At 46.9% G+C, this 7,500-nt stretch overlaps 1 long non-coding RNA gene across 1 annotated transcript; it reads left to right on the top strand.

Annotated features, from left to right (window-relative positions):
* The first annotated feature begins 6,114 nt into the window (after positions 1 to 6,114).
* On the top strand, positions 6,115 to 6,619 carry LOC121843510. Its single transcript, XR_006081600.1, has 3 exons — positions 6,115 to 6,164; positions 6,378 to 6,466; positions 6,582 to 6,619. It is a non-coding gene; the product is annotated as an uncharacterized LOC121843510 (long non-coding RNA).
* Positions 6,620 to 7,500: the final 881 nt, after the last annotated feature.

Raw genomic sequence — 7,500 nt, 5'->3', positions numbered from 1 at the left:
AGTCGATGTTGTTGTATTCTTTGTTGTTGTTTTTTGTGTCCGTACTTGTACTTCAGTTTTTTTATGTGAAAATTGTCCATTTTTCAATGAACTTTCCCCCAATTATTTATGTTGTGTTTTTGAACTGATATTGTATTTTCATTCATGTTTCTGTTGTTGTTGTTGTTGTTGATTTACACTGAATATCTCTCTGAAAAGTCCATATTAGTTTGTATGATACACCAGAGGAATCTAAATGGTAATGGGTGACAGCTGCTTCATGAGTTGGTAATAATTACTGGCTACTGGCACATGTTGCTTTCCTAGTGTTAACGTTATTCATGACCCTTTATGAGATTTATAAGAAAAGTCATGACAACATATGTGAAATATTCCCAGGAAGCATACAGCCTTCCGTTGACCAATATTCCCAGGAAACATACAGCATTCCGTTGACCAATATTCCCAGGAAACATACATATACAGGCGGTACCTGTACAGAGTCAATGTGGAGGCTATATACAGGGGTACCTGTACAGAGTCAATGTGGAGGCTATATACAGGGGTACTGGTACAGAGTCAATGTGGAGGCTATATACATGGGGTACAGGTACAGAGTCAATGTGGAGGCTATATACAGGGGGTACCGGTACAGAGTCAATGTGGAGGCTATATACAGGGGTACCGGTACAGAGTCAATGTGGAGGTTATATACAGGATGTACCGGTACAGAGTCAATGTGGAGGCTATATACAGGGGTACCGGTACAGAGTCAATGTGGAGACTATATACAGGGGGTACTGGTACAGAGTCAATGTGGAGGCTATATACAGGGTGTACCGGTACAGAGTCAACGTGGAGGCTATATACAGGGGGTACCGGTACAGAGTCAGTGTGAAGGCTATATACAGGGGTACTGGTACAGAGTCAATGTGGAGGCTATATACAGGGGGTACCGGTACAGAGTCAATGTGGAGGCTATATACAGGGGGTACCGGTACAGAGTCAATGTGGAGGCTATATACAGGGGGTACCGGTACAGAGTCAGTGTGAAGGCTATATACAGGGGTACCGGTACAGAGTCAATGTGGAGGCTATATACAGGGGTAACGGTACAGAGTCAATGTGGAGGCTATATACAGGGGGTACCGGTACAGAGTCAATGTGGAGGCTATATACAGGGGTACCGGTACAGAGTCAATGTGGAGACTATATACAGGGGTACCGGTACAGAGTCAATGTGGAGACTATATACAGGGGGTACCGGTACAGAGTCAATGTGGAGACTATATACAGGGGGTACCGGTACAGAGTCAATGTGGAGGCTATATACAGGGGTACCGGTACAGAGTCAATGTGGAGACTATATACAGGGGTACCGGTACAGAGTCAATGTGGAGACTATATACAGGGGGTCACAGAGTCAATGTGGAGACTATATACAGGGGTACCGGTACAGAGTCAATGTGGAGGCTATATACAGGGGGCACTGGTACAGAGTCAATGTGGAGGCTATATACAGGGGGGTACCGGTACAGAGTCAATGTGGAGGCTATATACAGGGGTACCGGTACAGAGTCAATGTGGAGGCTATATACAGGGGTACCGGTACAGAGTCAATGTGGAGGCTATATACAGGGGGTACCGGTACAGAGTCAGTGTGAAGGCTATATACAGGGGGTACTGGTACAGAGTCAATGTGGAGACTATATACAGGGGGTACCGGTACAGAGTCAATGTGGAGGCTATATACAGGGGTACCGGTACAGAGTCAATGTGGAGGATATATACAGGGGGTACCGGTACAGAGTCAATGTGGAGGCTATATACAGGGGGTACCGGTACAGAGTCAATGTGGAGGCTATATACAGGGGTACCGGTACAGAGTCAATGTGGAGACTATATACAGGGGGTACCGGTACAGAGTCAATGTGGAGGCTATATACAGGGGTACCAGTACAGAGTCAATGTGGAGGACTATATACAGGGGTACCAGTACAGAGTCAATGTGGAGGCTATATACAGGATGTACCGGTACAGAGTCAATGTGGAGGCTATATACAGGGGGTACCGGTACAGAGTCAATGTGGAGACTATATACAGGGGGTACCGGTACAGAGTCAATGTGGAGGCTATATACAGGGTGTACCGGTACAGAGTCAATGTGGAGACTATATACAGGGGTACCAGTACAGAGTCAATGTGGAGACTATATACAGGATGTACCGGTACAGAGTCAATGTGGAGGCTATATACAGGGGTACCGGTACAGAGTCAATGTGGAGACTATATACAGGGGTACCAGTACAGAGTCAATGTGGAGACTATATACAGGGGTACCAGTACAGAGTCAATGTGGAGGCTATATACAGGATGTACCGGTACAGAGTCAATGTGGAGGCTATATACAGGGGTACCGGTACAGAGTCAATGTGGAGACTATATACAGGGGGTACCGGTACAGAGTCAATGTGGAGGCTATATATAGGGGGTACCGGTACAGAGTCAATGTGGAGACTATATACAGGGGTACCGGTACAGAGTCAATGTGGAGGCTATATACAGGATGTACCGGTACAGAGTCAATGTGGAGGCTATATACAGGGGGTACCAGTACAGAGTCAATGTGGAGACTATATACAGGGGTACCAGTACAGAGTCAATGTGGAGGCTATATACAGGGGTACCAGTACAGAGTCAATGTGGAGGCTATATACAGGGGTACCGGTACAGAGTCAATGTGGAGGCTATATACAGGGGTACCGGTACAGAGTCAATGTGGAGGCTATATACAGGGGTACCGGTACAGAGTCAATGTGGAGACTATATACAGGGGGTACCGGTACAGAGTCAATGTGGAGACTATATACAGGGTACCGGTACAGAGTCAATGTGGAGACTATATACAGGGGTACCGGTACAGAGTCAATGTGGAGACTATATACAGGGGGTAAATCGGTACAGAGTCAATGTGGAGGCTATATACAGGGGTACCGGTACAGAGTCAATGTGGAGGCTATATACAGGGGTACCGGTACAGAGTCAATGTGGAGGCTATATACAGGGGTACCGGTACAGAGTCAATGTGGAGGCTATATACAGGGGGTACCGGTACAGAGTCAATGTGGAGGATATATACAGGGGTACCGGTACAGAGTCAATGTGGAGGCTATATACAGGGGTACCGGTACAGAGTCAATGTGGAGGCTATATACAGGGGTACCGGTACAGAGTCAATGTGGAGGCTATATACAGGGGTACCGGTACAGAGTCAATGTGGAGGCTATATACAGGGGTACCGGTACAGAGTCAATGTGGAGGCTATATACAGGGGTACCGGTACAGAGTCAATGTGGAGGCTATATACAGGGGTACCAGTACAGAGTCAATGTGGAGGCTATATACAGGGGGTACCAGTACAGAGTCAATGTGGAGGCTATATACAGGGGTACCAGTACAGAGTCAATGTGGAGGCTATATACAGGGGGTACCGGTACAGAGTCAATGTGGAGGCTATATACAGGGGTACCGGTACAGAGTCAATGTGGAGACTATATACAGGGTACTACGGTACAGAGTCAATGTGGAGGCTATATACAGGGGTACCGGTACAGAGTCAATGTGGAGGCTATATACAGGGGTACCGGTACAGAGTCAATGTGGAGACTATATACAGGGGTACCGGTACAGAGTCAATGTGGAGGCTATATACAGGGGTACCGGTACAGAGTCAATGTGGAGGCTATATACAGGGGTACCGGTACAGAGTCAATGTGGAGGCTATATACAGGGGTACCGGTACAGAGTCAATGTGGAGGCTATATACAGGGGTACCGGTACAGAGTCAATGTGGAGGCTATATACAGGGGGTACCGGTACAGAGACAATGTGGAGGCTATATACAGGGGTACCGGTACAGAGTCAATGTGGAGGCTATATACAGGGGTACCGGTACAGAGTCAATGTGGAGGCTATATACAGGGGTACCGGTACAGAGTCAATGTGGAGGCTATATACAGGGGTACTGGTACAGAGTCAATGTGGAGAGGAAACATATCCTCTGTTGACCAATTAGCCACTTAATGAGACTTCATATCTGGTCTATCATGGTGAAATATGCCTGAAAGTGCACTTACCAAGTATACGTTCTAGTGTCACCTTGTATTGTTGCCTTCTAAACCATTAGAAATACTAGCAGCAATTTGATATAGATGTTTTTTTTCTCCCATAGCCTGGGCAGTGTAAAGTAGCAAGCCTTCACTGTGCGGTCACACCGGTCATTTATACTCTATCTGAAATACATCAAAGTAGCTATCTATATCCCAGTGATTATCTCTGTTTTACCTCACTGTATCATCCGAAGCACTTTCAAGCCTGTTTCTCTTTCTCTCTCAAATGAAATTCAGACACCAAGTTATCTTTATGTTGTCAGAGTTGGTAACATTACAGTGGACGTGTCACAGCCCCACCGTGTCACCAGCCTGTCGTCTTCTTTTCATTAGCATCATTACTTTAGAGGCAGCCTTTTAAACACAGTCCGTATACTGTTGGCCTGCTGGGCATGCTTAGTTGTCCCAGTTTAGACTCAATACTACTGCTTCTACAAGGACCTAATATAAAAGAGGTCAACAACTCTGTTTACCCTCTGTTTGCAAAAATCGTACTTTATTGGCTCAAAGACTCCGGTATAAAATGCTGCTTCGGTTAGTACCGCTTCACCTCAGATCACTCCCATGTTTCTCACCCATTCCAGACTCAGATCACTCCCATGTTTCTCACCCATTCCAGACTCGGATCATGTGATGTGTGTCCCAGGTGTATCATGTGTCCCAGGTGTATCATGTGTCCCAGGTGTATGTTGTGTCCCAGGTGTATCATGTGTCCCAGGTGTATCATGTGTCCCAGGTGTATCATGTGTCCCAGGTGTATCATGTGTCCCAGGTGTATCATGTGTCCCAGGTGTATCATGTGTCCCAGGTGTATCATGTGTCCCAGGTGTATCATGTGTCCCAGGTGTATCATGTGTCCCAGGTGTATCATGTGTCCCAGGTGTATCATGTGTCCCAGGTGTATCATGTGTCCCAGGTGTATCATGTGTCCCAGGTCCCAGGTGTATCATGTGTCCCAGGTGTATCTTGTGTCCCAGGTGTATGTTGTGTCCCAGGTGTATCATGTGTCCCAGGTGTATCTTGTGTCCCAGGTGTATCATGTGTCCCAGGTGTATCTTGTGTCCCAGGTGTATCATGTGTCCCAGGTGTATCTTGTGTCCCAGGTGTATCTTGTGTCCCAGGTGTATCATGTGTCCCAGGTGTATCTTGTGTCCCAGGTGTATCATGTGTCCCAGGTGTATCATGTGTCCCAGGTGTATCTTGTGTCCCAGGTGTATCTTGTGTCCCAGGTGTATCATGTCCCAGGTGTATCATGTGTCCCAGGTGTATCTTGTGTCCCAGGTGTATCATGTGTCCCAGGTGTATCATGTGTCCCAGGTGTATCTTGTGTCCCAGGTGTATCATTGTGTCCCAGGTGTATCTTGTGTCCCAGGTGTATCATGTGTCCCAGGTGTATCTTGTGTCCCAGGTGTATCTTGTGTCCCAGGTGTATCTTGTGTCCCAGGTGTATCATGTGTCCCAGGTGTATCATGTGTCCCAGGTGTATCTTGTGTCCCAGGTGTCTTGTGTCCCAGGTGTATCATGTGTCCCAGGTGTATCTTGTGTCCCAGGTGTATCATGTGTCCCAGGTGTATCTTGTGTCCCAGGTGTATCATGTGTCCCAGGTGTATCATGTGTCCCAGGTGTATCATGTGTCCCAGGTGTATCATGTGTCCCAGGTGTGTCCCAGGTGTATCGTGTGTCCCAGGTGTATCTTGTGTCCCAGGTGTATCTTCCCAGTGTCCCAGGTGTATCATGTGTCCCAGGTGTATCATGTGTCCCAGGTGTATGGTGTGTCCCAGGTGTATCTTGTGTCCCAGGTGTACCTGGGTTTTACTCCATACCTCAATCAGATCAGTAGTGATTGTGGATCAAAACCAGCCAGCTCTGTTATTGATGCTCTCTGCTGTCCCTCCCGTGTGTCCGTCTGTCCGTCTGTCTCCCCGTCGCCGTACAGGAGAGAAGGTGATGCAGGACGATGAGTTCACCTGTGACCTGTTCCGTTCCTGCAGCTGCTTTGTGAAGGTCACAACTCAGGTGAGCGGTACTGTCGTCTAGCCCAAGTCTTGCTAGACTTCCAGTCTGGCTCACCAGACTACTGTTGTCCCACCCCTAGTCAATACCCAGAACCCGGTTCCTCTCTGTTTCCTAGATTTTTCCCAGTTGTACCTGGAATCTCTCATTGTAGTCGTGCATCACTATAGAACGTTGTCTGTGTTGTTATTCTTCCTTCCGCCTCGATGTGGAAAGACTTTCAGAACTACCTGCGAACTCAGACGGGGAACAACACTACGGTCAACATCATCATCTCTACCGTGGACTACCTTCTGAGAGTTCAGGTGACCTTTTACCGTCTTCTTCGGGTTATATCGTTACAGCGCTTCAACTCTGCCAAATAGAGTCATCGTACTGTTGCTAACCACTTGTCTATGTGGCTTTTCTCTCGACACACAGGAATCAATCAGTGATTTCTACTGGTACTATTCGGAAAGGACGTCATTGATGAACAAGGACAGCGCAATTTCTCCAAGGCAATTAACGTTGCGAAACAGGTCTTCAATACTCTCACAGAGTACATACAGGTACTGTTGATCCCAGGGCTATCCTTATTCTCCCTTGATATAGTAAAGAAAATGTTTTCACAGGCAGACTTATGTACCATGATGTGTTTTTTGTTGTTGTGTTGTAGGGTCCGTGTATGGGAACCAGCAGAGTCTAGCTCACAGCCGTCTGTGTTGTTGTGTTGTAGGGTCCGTGTGCTGGGAACCAGCAGAGTCTAGCTCACAGCCGTCTGTGTTGTTGTGTTGTAGGGTCCGTGTACTGGGAACCAGCAGAGTCTAGCTCACAGCTGTCTGTGTTGTTGTGTTGTAGGGACCGTGTACTGGGAACCAGCAGAGTCTAGCTCACAGCTGTCTGTGTTGTTGTGTTGTAGGGACCGTGTACTGGGAACCAGCAGAGTCTAGCTCACAGCCGTCTGTGGGACGCTGTCGTTGGCTTCCTCCATGTCTTCGCTCACATGCAGATGAAGCTGTCACAGGTCAGTAGCATTGGATTACTATGTAGTAGTAGTAGTAGTAGTAGTAGTAGCAGTAGTAGTAGTAGTAGTTGTAGCAGTAGTTATAGTAGTAGTAGTGGTAGTAGTTACAGTAGTAGTAGTAGTAGTAGTAGTAGAGCAGCAATAGTAGTAGTAGTAGTAGTAGTAGTAGTAGTAGTAGTAGTAGTAGTTGTAGCAGTAGTTATAGTAGTAGTAGTGGTAGTAGTTACAGTAGTAGTAGTAGTAGTAGGCAGCAATAGTATTAGTAGTAGTAGTAGAGCAGCAATAGTAGTAGTAGTAGTAGTAGTAGTAGTAGTAGTAGTAGTTGTTGTTGTAGTA

This window comes from Oncorhynchus tshawytscha, unplaced genomic scaffold (genome assembly GCF_018296145.1).
Source record: "Oncorhynchus tshawytscha isolate Ot180627B unplaced genomic scaffold, Otsh_v2.0 Un_contig_10535_pilon_pilon, whole genome shotgun sequence".
NCBI lineage: Eukaryota > Metazoa > Chordata > Actinopteri > Salmoniformes > Salmonidae > Oncorhynchus > Oncorhynchus tshawytscha.
Note: the sequence above shows the minus strand (reverse complement) of the source record. Positions and strands in the feature narration are given on the sequence as shown.